The sequence below is a fragment of the Engraulis encrasicolus genome, chromosome 17, assembly GCF_034702125.1.
Source record: "Engraulis encrasicolus isolate BLACKSEA-1 chromosome 17, IST_EnEncr_1.0, whole genome shotgun sequence".
NCBI lineage: Eukaryota > Metazoa > Chordata > Actinopteri > Clupeiformes > Engraulidae > Engraulis > Engraulis encrasicolus.
The window spans coordinates 34,729,532-34,743,024 of NC_085873.1; the positions used below are offsets into that span (position 1 = coordinate 34,729,532).

A 13,493-nucleotide genomic window follows, 5' to 3' on the forward strand; every position below is an offset into this window, starting at 1 on the left:
TATCTCTCACAACAATGCAAATACACTGAATAATGATGAGGGCAAGAGAATATATTTTCCATATAAAGTCAATAAGATGACTTTAACCTTAGCTTCTTTAGACTTACTAAAGTGAGAGTACACTTTACAAAGTGAGAAACGCTTTTTTTCCCATCCAAAAAAATATTATCTTTTCTGTCCCGGACTCCGTAGATGTGTTGTTTGGATTTTCATTTTCTACATGCTCTTTTGTTAAAAAGCGGCCGTCTTTTGGCTTGACTGCGCACAATTCTTGTTGTGAACAAAAAGTATTTTTATATGGACACTCCTGCTGCGGGAGATAACGTTTCAACCCTGCGGTCTTCCTCAGATTCCTAATCCTAACGAGAATGTGAACTTTAAAACAAAAAACCGATCTCTACCTGCATAATCCTCTCTGCACTGCACTGATCTCAGTCCACACAGTTAGTATAGCAGTCTATCTTTAGAGCATCAGATTTATGCACTTCTGACTCACCCACGGTAGGCTGCAGCATTATTGATGCCGTGTCGTATTCCTGCAGAAAAGTAAAAGTGTGGCGCAGACTTTGCATCATAAATCTCTGAGAGAGGTGGATTTTCCTCGTGGCAGGTCAGGTGCATGTGCATAGGGGACTGGAGAGGAGAATATTGCTTTTCATATTATAAGCGCCAATACTGTGAGAAAAGAAATAAGTGAGAATACTGTGAGAAAAGAAATAAGAAGAAATAATTTCGCTTCATTTAAGAGAAAAACAGGGAGAAATCCAGCCAATCCAAATCCAAATCCATCACATGTGCAAGACAAGTACTGGTTTTAAGATCATTCATCATAAAGGCAACAAGAACACCATTGAGGGTTCATTTGAGTAATTGCTTTATGTGTTATGTTTTTACCTGATGATGAAGGTCTTTGACGGAAACCTTGTGTAGTAGACCCTCTTACTGCAGCAGAGGTCGCCGGTGACCCTATTCACTTGCTGAAAATGCTTAACTACATCATAACAACATTGCCATGACATTACAGAGAGCCATAGTGCTGCGCTAAGGGGTTAAGGAAACAGCAAACAGCAAAATGGTCCGTGTGCGGGAGTTTTAAAACTTTGTCTGATTAGCGACCCATGGGTAATCTCCAACGCACCTGCCAGCTTAGGTGTGCGAAACAATCACGTTTTATGTGTTATGTGGCATAAGCAAGTGTTACAAGGCAGCCAGAGAGGCAACGAAACATACAGCAAGTCTACTGTATATTGCTGTAAAACTAACTGTATATTAATGTATATTACTGTAACTCTTACAGTACAGTTAGTGTTAGTCATCAAAAGAAATTTTTGTATGAAAAATGGTGTAATAATATGAAGAGAATATAAAGGGGAACATAAAAGATGTGATGAAAGTAGTATTCTCCATGGTTAGCTGATAATTGCTTTGTGAGCGTTGAGCATCTAACAACCTCTTTCAACTATTGCTGGTCTGTTACATCTAAAAATGTAAGTTGAATATTCTACAAATTGCACAGTAGGGAGGCTGCCGAGCACCACTGCCGAGAAATGAGCAGGATTTCTGCCTTGATGTGTTTTAAATGGTCTATCACTGATTCTTGAGAAAGTGGCTAAAACAGGTTATAATGTTGAAAGAAAAAACTAAGTGAATTACAAAACATTATGGTATATCCTCGAAGACTAAGGTCTTGGCTTTTCAGAAATGCACAAGGCCAATCTCCCCATTTTTAACTTTTTTCAGAAATCTGTTTTTTCTCAGATCTTACCTTGTTTTTTGTCAACACCGTCAGATACAATTAAACGCAATTAAAATTGTATTGATTTGGTTGCATATGTATCTGGAGTTTTTAAGCGATTATGTGTATTTTTAGGTTCACATATATGCCTTTGAATGTTGAAAATTCACTTTTGTTCTATTTTAATACTGTTCCATGTGGTCTAATTTTGAAATGAGTACCGTCATACAATGCTTACCTAACGCCTAAATAGAACAAACATTTTTTTTGTTATTTCACAAATATTCATGTAGGCTTACATTTGCTATTACTTTAATAATTCAACAACTCCTAAAGAAAATTTTGTAAGCACATTCATTTCAAAATTTCCAAAACTCCTTCCTACGGTGGTGACTTAAGAACTGACGGTGGTGACAGTAATCTGAGGGTGGCGAAAGTGGCCTAATTATTACATACATTTAGCAAAACAAGTAGCACTCTCAAGTCAACGGCATCTTGCATAAACACTATATTTTTGTGTGTGCACAGTATGTTTGTGCGTGTGTTTTTTCTTCATGAGTTAGATTCTCTGGGAAGTAAGTCACTGATTCTTGAATATTTGGGGAAAACAGGTTTTAAGTTGTTCAGATCCAAAATATAGAGGTCTGTTATCATAGACTAAGGTCTTGGCTGTGCAGCAAATGTATTGGCAAGCTCCCCATGTTTTACATTTTTCATAAAATAGGCTCTTTCCTGGTTTTATCAACAGCACCATGCAGAATTGCAAGTAACAAAATAAGTTTACTGTATTAAAGTGAATTACCTCAACAATTCAACATAATTGTGGATATTCATTGTAAGCATATTCTTCAAAAGTGTCAAAAACACGTAAAACACATGTTTTTTGTGAACTCCATCAGATGTTACCACCGTCAGGTTTTGTGACTAAAAACCCTCCAAATGCACCTCAGTTGAGGCTAGAGTATGAGTCTGGATCACAATTACTACTAATATGTCTGGTAATGTTTCATCAACCGGCACAATTTAATAAAATATGGAACAAGATGATGAGCGGAACAAAATCTGACGGTGGTGACATCTGACGGTGTGAGACAAAAAAACACTCTTTTACACATTATGCATTGTTTGTTCTTATTAGCCATTTCCTTTTCGCTCTGCTTCTTAAGTGCTTCATACTGCTTCTGAAAAAGTATATATTAATAAACATTAATGCAATATAAGACTATTAAAACCAGGGCTTTGAACCGTTATTTTTTCCCAAACGTTCCGTTCCGAACAGAAACGGAATTATAACGTTTCCGGTTATGCGTTACACCAATAAATTGACGTTCCCGAACCGGTTAGAACAGAAAAATACTGTTCCCGGAACGGTTAATTTCGTTCCTGTCAGCTGATTACTCCCATAGGCCTAACTGACGTTAATTAACCAAGAAAGATGGAAGTGCAAATGGGTCAGCCTACATTCCAAACTGTTTATTCAAGCAGATGAAAAGAATATCCTCCAGAATTTTGTCATTTAGGGACGACCTAAGCGGAGAAGCGGAGAATAAACCTCAATGATGAAAATGCACGCTCCACGCTGACTTGGGTCACAGGGAGCGCTATGATGGACATTGTGAGTTTGTGCATATTTAAAGCGGCCATGGATGCCCAATAACGTCGAACATTCTTGGTGCGCTTTACACGCGCTTCTCTGCAATGTCTTACAATGATGCAATGGAAACTTTGCCCTTTTGTATGACAGTGGTTTCTCTTATTTAAGATGTGGAGTGGAGCCTTTGTAATCCACAGCTCTCTCTCCATTCAGTCAGACAATGTCTGATGTCACACAGGACGTGAACCTCAGCCGTCATGGTAACGTGCGCAGGAAAATAATTACTTTTTTTTGTTTGTTTGAGGAACGGTATTAACCGGTATTAACCGGTTACCATTATTTTTAAATAAGTGTTCCTGTTCCAGAACATAAAAATAATAACGTTTCTGGTTTCGTTTCTGTTCCCTGTAAAATACAAAAAGTTCCCGGTTTTCGTTTTCGTTCCTTTAACCGGTTCAAAGCCCTGATTAAAACCCCCGACGATGTTGACAGTTTATGATTGGGACAGCACCAGTGTCCAAACAAATTAAGAAATCGAGGAGAAAATAGTAAACTTACAGGAGCTTCAGTGATGGTGAAGTATGCAGTAGCGCTAAAGGCTTGAAAAGGGGTCCTCAGGAATGACAATGAACTTGTGCATACCTGATTAAATTGTCTTTTTTAAAAAAAAATCTGACGGTGGTGACTAATATGCTGGACAGATTTTGAGCAATCAGAAAATAATAGTGAATATTGTTTTACACGCACTATCTGCATATCTGTAGAACCACTTCAATATGGTCTTCCACATCAGGTGATATTTTTTTAATTCCATCAGTGTTTTTTGTATTTTAATTCATTTGGAATGTTGATGTCTGTCCTTGGGACAGCTGTTTTTACAGGGAGTGGGCAGGTTTATATGCATGAAAAGTAATCAAATTACACTTAAATATTTCAAACAACTGTACATTTGTGTAACCGACCCCTTGGTCATTACCTGGATTCATTTTGTTCATGAAAATGTAGTTTATTTTCAACAGAATTAGCACTTTACTGCTGGGACATGCCTTTGCCAAACTCTCAGGAATCAGTGTTATCTGTCACTTTAAGCAAGCTTCACTTTGCTGTTCACTGTCAGTGACACGCGATCTGCATAGTGAAGAAAAACAGGCCAAATAAATAAATAAATAAATAAATAATTCAATAAATAAATAAATAATTCAATAAATAAAAAAAGAATAATAAAAAAAGAATGAATAAATAAGTAAAAAAGCAAGCTAGTTACCATAGTTGTCACAGTTATCGCTTTGTGTGAGCCCATAACAAAGCTTCACTTCGTAGTTCATTAGATGTGACATGTGATCCATGTAGTTAGACACAGCAATCAAATAAATAAATAAATGAGCAAGATAGTTGCCTAGTTATCATAAAATCTGAATCTGAAAAGTGTGTGTGTTTGGGGGGGGCAGGCTTAAATATTCCCCCGCTTTGATACCAAGTCTCAGTAAATGACGGCGAACCATAGACCGCAGCATCCTTAAGAAGCTTATGTAGATGCGGGGCGCTGATAAAATTGGGAGATAACAGGGCTGCGGGGATTTACTCTCAGTGCTAAAGACGCTAATGAGAAGCCTCCCTGCCGTGCCGTGAGTCGTGAGTTATGAGTCCAGCTCTTTGAGCTTCGTTATCGTTATCTTAGCGGAGATCTCCACGCTGGCGGCCATTAGGAACATCGATGGCAGATGCAGTCAGTCAAGTCACTTTAAGGCGAAGCGGTGGAACAGAGGAGAGGAGAAAAAACGGAGGAGGAAAACTTTGCATTTTTGGTGCTCTTTAGTTTGGTGTGTGTGTGTGTGTGTGTGTGTGTGTGTGTGTGTGTGTGTGTGTGTGTGTGTGTGTGTGTGTGTGTGTGTGTGTGTGTGTGTGTGTGTGTGTGTGTGTGTGTGTGTGTGTGTGTGTGTGTGTGTGTGTGTGTGTGTGTGTGTGCGTGTGTGTGTGTGTGAGAGTGTGTGTGCACGCACGTGCGTGAGTGTGTGTGCCATGCCAGTGCTTGGCTCTCCATCCCTGATTTGTCTTGGATATGGTTGTGGTCTGGCTCTTCTTTGGCATGGACACGACTCTTGGGCTTTTCTCGCCTTTATTGGACAATACCAGAGGTGAAAAAGTGAAAGAAACACAGTTTTCCTCCAACAGGTAACTTATCTGATTATTCAGTAGACCAGGGGTATTCAATTAAATGTCAACGAGGGCCAGTTTTTCAAATTCCTCCCAGTAAAGGGGCCGAACTATACGTATGTATTATGGTTGGCTATTCTGTCAATGAAAAAAATATGGGAGACTTCATTGAAGTGGAGGGTCTGGGGGTCCTCCCCCAGAAAGTTTTGCATTTTTTACATGTAATTTCCTGCATTTTAATGTCCTGTGTCCCGTTTCAGCACGACAACGGAACCCATACTTTTATCTCTAAATTCCAAAAAAACGATTCTGTATTTCAAGGGGCTTGTGGGGGGCCAGAACCTTGCTGTCCAAGGGCCGCATCTGGCCCCAGGGCCGCCATTTGAATAGCCCTGCAGTAGACTGTGTACTTGTCTTACGATCACCTGCAACACACAATACACCAAGAGTCACACAAGACAACATCATGAAAATAACAAAAACAAATATTGACAATCAGACAAACAAATGCTCCAGGCAGAATAAGTGAATAAATAAATAAATAGATAAATAAATTGATGGAGGAGGACTGCTCCTAGAGGTAGCAAATCATGGGTGCATTCCAATATGCGGACTCCTGTCCTCCACTTGCGTTTGTGGCCTCGCGTTTTGCTGACGTCCGCCTCCGTGGAGAGAACAATCAAGTTTTCCTACTGTTAGCCAAGCCACAACAGTTTTTGGGGGAATGTTCTTCGTTCACCATCCCGATTGCAAATGAGGAAATGACATTAGAATTGCGCTTTTGCACGATATTGAATACATTTTCTGTCGTCATTGAAGTCATCATGAGGTCACAAGCAGGCAAGGGAGGATGGAAGTCTGCATATTGGAATCCACCCCATGTACTATTCAGGGGGACAAAACTACATCTGTATCAATCGTCAGGCTTTGGCCAAAGGCGTCTGCTAAATGCTATGTAAAGTAATGTAATGTAATCATGTGTGAGTGTTGTACTCAGGGTGCGATTTGTCGGAAAACCAGAAGGGGGGATATGTTTCAGATTTTAAGCAATATCAATGGAATTACATTAAACTGTGATTAAATGTATGTGCAAAAAGTGGCGATATCAAAACCAGAAGGGGAGACAATACCCCCCCCCTACAAATCGCACCCTGGTTGTACTTACACCATCAATTTACGTTTATAATTTTATTTTTGACACCTGAGTCTGGACACAACAGTTTGAGAGGAGTCAGGAAAGTAATGGGGAGAGAGAGAGAGAGAGGCGGGGGAGGATTGGGAAATGACCTTAGACTGGGAATCGAACCTGGGTCCCCTCCCCAGTGTAACAAGACCGTGCCTTAGCCATTTGAACCATGACCAAGGCCTTCTTAGTTTGGCATGGTTTTACTAACAGTTTTTCTCGATTGCTTACACACATTTTTCGGAATCAGTTCTCGAATTCTCAAAACTCCACACACAAATCCCCAAACCTCACACACAACGGGCAAAACTCCTCACTACCTCTGAAAAATGCACGTCTTGTCTCAAAACAATGTACTCTCTTCTAAAAAGGTCATTTTGTTCTCAAATGACACACACAAGCAGTCATTTTAATACACTCTTATGTGAACCATTGAACACTAATATGCACAAGGTAAAACTCTATACTCAACTTGAAACACAGTAGAAACTTATTTTCTTCTATTTTTCTGTAGTAAAATACTGAAATATTGTTTTTAGACTCGGAGTACACAGATGTGTATATATTTTACATATTTTTCTGACATTTAAAAAAAATGCACTAATTTATTGTAAAATATTGGGTAACCACATGAAAGTGATGTCTTGTATAACATATTTTTGAGTTCAAAAACTAAACAAATGTGTTTTCTCCTTGCATCCACTCATTTTTCATCAATATGACATGTAATGTGTGTCCTTATGGGGTGATGATTTCAGATTGTAAACCGGTATGAAGAGAGTTTGCCCATGTGATGAGGAAGTGAACTTATTATGGCAGTTGATTTTAGTATTTTGAATGACAGTGTGTTCAATGTGACAACCAGGGTTTTTCTTCACGAAAATTGTGTGTAGTCCAGAGAATTGTGTTTAGTGGTTTGAAAAGAGTGTGTTTTAAAAGTGAAATGTCAGTGTAAAGAAGGAATTGTGTTTAGTGTTCAGTGACATTGGTTAGGGGAGTTGGGAAATGGGTGAGATGTTCCGAGAATTGTGTGTGAAGTACCAGAATTTGTGTGGAGGCAATCGAGAAAAACTAAATGTAGGTGCAGTTTCTTGAATTCTTATTTTATGACCAGTTCTTTGAGCTTAAGTCCATGACGCGAGACTCCGTGTAAAGTTCAAACTGTTTATATAAGAAAATTGTCACATTACAGAAATAAAACGGATAAAATCAAACTTAAAACTTCTTCATATTGTCACGCCTCGTGGTCTCTGTGTCATCTCGACATGGCGTGGTCTTGCTTCGATGGGTCTCGTCTCGTTGCTGTCTCTATAGATCTTGTCTCGGTCAAAGACTGCTGCGCTCTGACCTTCCTCGTCACGTAAAACAGTTTTAATACAGCAAAAAGTGACGTCATGCATATCTTAATAAAATTAAGCAATATTAATCACAAGAAAATAACATTACTAAACAGCAGTAAATATGTCTAAATATTAAAACTAAACATAATGCAGTACAAAATGAAATTATTATTCACTATTCACAATTCTCTATTATGGCTCTAACACTAAATAATCACAATTTATTTTCCCTAACATGTTGTGCACTTGAATTAAAAAGAAAAAGCATCCCATCTGAGCTGCTCCGGTGTCTTCTCTTCATTCAAGATTACCTGCCTCCCTCCCGTTGATGCACCAGATGTAAAAACAGAAGCGCGTGGAACCCCTTTTTTGACAATAAATAATCACATATGTGCTGCTCTAGTTTCTTCTCTCCAGTGAGCAGGGCCATAACCAGAGATTTTCAAATATCGAGGTGAAATACTGCGTTCTGTAGCCTACTGCATATTGTACATTTAGAATGCTTGAAACACTTCACTCAAACTCCCAAGTTTGTTTTCATTAATCACTGCCTTCAGGATAAATGAGGGTGGCGTATATAGACTGAATATATAATTGTTGATCATATATCGGTTTTCATCAGTAGGTAAATTTTACATTACTGAAAAATGGCCGAGGACATGACTTCTGTGTCTTCAATGGTAGTTACGGCCATGAGCGTGGATGTGGCATAATAAAACTTCTACTCCAGCCAGAGATTCTTTAAGTATATATATCTCTCTACTCTCTCTACTCCAGCTGCTGGCCACATTTTGATAACATCAGCAGCTCACCCAAACAGCTTGACAAATAAGACAATAAAAAGAGCTCAAGAAATTGGACTGGAACATGAAAAGCAAGAGGGATTTAAGCAGAAAATAGAGATCACAAAGAGAGAGCAAAAACAATTAGGCCTAGCGTTTATCATAAATGTTCAGCATTGCATCAACAAGGAAAAAAGGCAGTTATTAAATTAACATCATGTGATAAAAGCGGGGAGGAGGCTGCCATGTAAGTTCAAAGACAAAAACAAGATTGTCTGAGGAAATATAGAAGAACGCTGTCTGTGGTTGTAAAATACAATCTTGATTTTATATTCTCTCTTATCACCCCTACCATTCTTTGCTGTATCACAGACGATTGATAAGGAAGAGATGGCAAGGAGTTTCTTCCAGAATTGGATCAATATAATATACTTTACATTTAGCAGACATCATGGTCTTAGACTTCATCATTTAGTAGCACATTGGGCAGTCATAGGTAAGTGGTGAGGGTGTCAGACTTTTAGGTCAAGGGTTGCCGATTCGATTCCTGGCTGGCCAGGTTGGTGGGGGGAGTAATTAACCAGTGCTCTCCCCCATCCTCCTCCATTACTGAGGTACCCTGTGCATGGTACCGTCCTGCCGCACTGCTCTATTTCGGGCGCCATTGGTGGATGCCTCCTTGCATGGGTGAGGAATAAATGCAATTTCGTTGTGTACAGTGTGCAGAGCTCACTTGCGTGCTGTGGAGTGCTGTGTCACAATGACAATGGGAGTTGGAGTTGGGCTTTCACTTCACTTTCACTGTCACATTGTCATTCCATGTGTTCTAGTACATTCCGGAGAGTTCATTGTTTGCAGAAAGGCTGCTGCATATTTTCTCTCCGATGTTTGTTTTGGGATTTGAAGGGCAATGAAAGTGCTGTTTTATGTTGCCTTCAGCCTGGCTCTGATGCAGTGCACTTCTCCTGCAGAGCCTGCAGTCAATGTTGCCAGATTGGGCTGTTTCCCGCCCAATTGAGCTGCTTGGGATGACTGTCTGCGGGTAAAAATGGCATTTTGCAGGAAAACCAGCCCAATTTTGCCCGTAGAAATCAATAGAATTGGGCAGGATTTAGTGCCTCCAGGCGGGTTTTGAGCATTTTTTGGGCTGGAAATCATCAGCCTCATCTGGCAACCGTGCCTGCAGTATGGATGAGATGTATAGGGTGTGTGCATGCATGTGTCTTGCCACTGCAGATTTATATTAAATGCTAATATATCATACATCATAAAAAATGAAATAAGGGACAAAATATTTCTTGTTGACACATAGAATGTCATGAAACATATGGTACTTTATGGGAGTGTGACTATGCCCACAAATTAATAATACCTTATGTGAGAGGATTTGGCCGTTCAGATTTTCATAGAAATACAACCAATAGCTGATATAAAATAAGAAAATATGTTGGCCAGAATGTGATGAAATGCCATAACAAATATTAAACACAAGTCGGGTAGGATTGTGTTCAATTGATTGTGGGGCAGCCGTGGCCTAGTGGTTAGAGTTGGTCTTTCAATCTAAGAGTTGCAGGTTCAAATCCCCCCTGACCTCCACCTACATCTCCATCCATGGCTGAAGTGCCCTTGAGCAAGGCTCCTAACCCCACATTGCTGCACGGCCTGTAACCAATACCCTGAAAAGTAATAACTGTAAGTCGCTTTGAATAAACGAAAGCGTCAGCTAAGTGCAATGTAATGTAATGTAAGATTGCCTACATTCCATGAACATATTCATACATTCATGTACTCATAATAATAATAATAATTGTATTTGTATAGCACTGTGTCATACAAGGCATGTAACTCAAAGTGCTTAACAAATGGGAAAAAAAAACATTGTTAGAGATAGATTTAAAAGGAGAGGTATAGAGGAGAGGCAGAAAAGCAGGAAGGCAGAGGAAGAAGAGATAGACAGAGAATGTAGAGTCATAAGGTCAACGTAGGTTAGGACCAGGATTCTTAGATGTGTAAGGTCCATAGTGGCTGGGCCTATCATAAGTCATAGATAGTCACACAGAGATTGGGCGCTCAGGTGCGGCCCCTGGTGGCATCAGGGGTGAGGAAAAACTCCCTTTCGCTTGATTCATAGTTTGTGAGGGGGGAAAAAAAAGCTCAGTGAGGTCTGAGAAAAAAGACCCCTGTAGTCAGGAAGAAACCTCAGGCAGAGACCAGCGGCCACCTAGGGGAGCCCCCTGCCAGGGCTGGATTGCGAGTAGTAAGGGCGCTGCGGCGGCTGGGACACTATGACGCCTTGGCAGCTAGGAGTTGGCAAGGATGAAGAGGTGGGTCCTTCAGCTGCTTCTTAAAGGAGTCGACGGAGGTGGCTGATCGGATCTCGATGGGGAGGGTGTTCCATCTCTTGGGCGCATAGCAGGCAAACGCGGCGTCGCCGATCTTCTTCTGCGGGGGGGTGGGGGTCCTTAGCAGCTTGGCATCAGTGGACCTGAGAGCTCGAGCAGGGGCATAAAAAGAGAGCATGTCTGAGATATAGCTAGGGGCAAGTCCATTTAATGCTTTAAATACTGTGAGCAGAATCTTAAAGTCGATTCTGTATGAGACAGGTAACCAGTGCAGGTCTGCCAAGACAGGAGAGATGTGCTCTCTCATTCTGGTTCTTGTTAGGATTCTTGCCGCAGAATTTTGAATGAGTTGCAATTTGTCAATTAATTTTTTTTTTGGGAGACCAGAGAAGAGAGCATTGCAGTAGTCTATCCTACTGGTGACAAAGGCATGAATAAGTTTCTCAGCGTCTTGTCGGGGGGCCAAGCCGCGCACTTTGTTGACATTTCTAAGATGGAAAAAAGCAGATTTTGTTATCTTGTTGATGTGAGGCTCAAAGCTCAAATCCGAGTCTATGACCACACCTAGGCTAGTAACCTTATCTTTAATGTGTATGCTTAGGTCACCTAGGCTTGAGTGGAGTTTTGCACGTTTTTTCTTAGGCCCAATGAGCAACACTTCAGTTTTATCTTCATTTAATTTTAGGAAGTTACTGTTCATCCAATCTGTAATGGCAGACATGCATTTAGTCAAGGCATGAATGGCAGTGGTTTGGCTAGGCTCGACAGAGATATATAGTTGAGTGTCATCGGCATAGCTATGAAAATCAACATTGTGCTCTCTGATGATGGAGCCCAGGGGCAACATATAGAGAGAGAAGAGGAGAGGGCCCAAGCAACTACCCTGAGCAACTCCAAAAGGCACATCATACTTGTTGGAGACGTATTCTCCGATGGTGACAAAAAACTGTCTTCCTGTAATATATGTTTTGAACCACTCTAAGACGTGACCGGACAAGCCTACCCAAGATTCAAGGCGGTCAATTAGTATGTTGTGGTCTATCGTGTCAAAGGCGGCACTGAGGTCGAGGAGGATAAGTGCTGAAACTTTGTTTGCGGCAGTGTTGAGCCTAAGATCACTTATTATTTTGGTTAGTGCTGTTTCGGTGCTATGGTTGGCTCTAAAGCCTGATTGGAATTTTTCCAAGATATCATTCCCAGCCAGATGTTGATTAAGCTGTTTAAATACAACTTTTTCTAGTACCTTGCTTATAAAGGGGGAGGTTTGATATAGGTCGGTAGTTGTTTAAAGAATTCTGATCTAAATTTGTCTTTTTTAGGAGTGGCTTTACCATGGCTGTTTTGAATGAGCTTGGAAAAATGCCTGTAAGCATAGAGGTGTTAACAATTTGCAGTAAAGGTGCTGCTAAGCAACCAAGTATGTTTTTAGCAGATATGTGGGGATCGCGTCAAGGCTGCAGGTAGACTGCTTACTTTCCCTGACTATTTTACAGAGGTCGTCCTCTGTAATTGGACAAAACTTTTGGAAGCTCTCAGGTCTCCTAGGGGGGTTTAACCCTCCCCTCGGTGTATCGCCTGAGTGGGCGACAGAGGTTGCTGCGTTTCAACCTTGGATGCCTTCTCTAATGTCGGCAATCTTTTTATTAAAAAATCTAGCAAATTCCTCGCACTTGGCATGTGATGCTGCATTTAGGTTGTTATTGCTATGTGTTGGATTAAGCAGGTGGTCAATAGTGGAAAAAAGAACTTTCGCATTATGCTGGTTGTCTGTTATGATTTTGGAAAAATATGCTTTTCTCTCTGAGCGTACTGCATTATTGTAGGAGGAGATCTCATCCCTAAGGGATTGTCTGTGGACTTCTAATTTAGTTTTCCTCCAAAGACGCTCGGTTACTCTGCATTTTCTTTTTAAGCAGGGCTCTAAATTAACACACGCCAACACGCCAAACAGGGGTGAAAATTCATTTTGGCTAGTAGAAAAAAATACCTACCCGCCAATTTGGCTAGTAGTTCCCGAGTACAGTAAATTATGAGCGGTAAACCGCTGCTCTGACGAACGTTAGACGGCGAGATTTCCTACATTACCCATGGACACTAGCGTCACGACGTAGCCTCCCACAGTTGGCTTTCCAGTGCAGCGAGCGGCAACTCCATGCTGTTGCGCGCCAGGATTGAAAACATTCTGTCAGCAAAGCTGCGCTCACACTATTCTGACAGGCAGCTCTCCTCCTATGCTCTCGTCGCTTTCGCTACAACCTTTTTAACGTCACTACTGCTATATGAACATTGCTGTAACAGGCTGCATTTTTGAAGCAGCGAGGCCCTGGCCGTTTCAATAACAGGAGTTACGCAGATTATGCATA

General features: G+C 40.7%; 1 protein-coding gene across 1 annotated transcript in view; it reads left to right on the top strand.

Moving 5' to 3' along the window:
- Positions 1-13,493, top strand: part of si:ch73-127m5.1 (neurotrypsin) — a 136,917-nt gene that overhangs the window by 75,450 nt on the left and 47,974 nt on the right. The gene's annotated exons all lie outside the window — the stretch shown is intronic.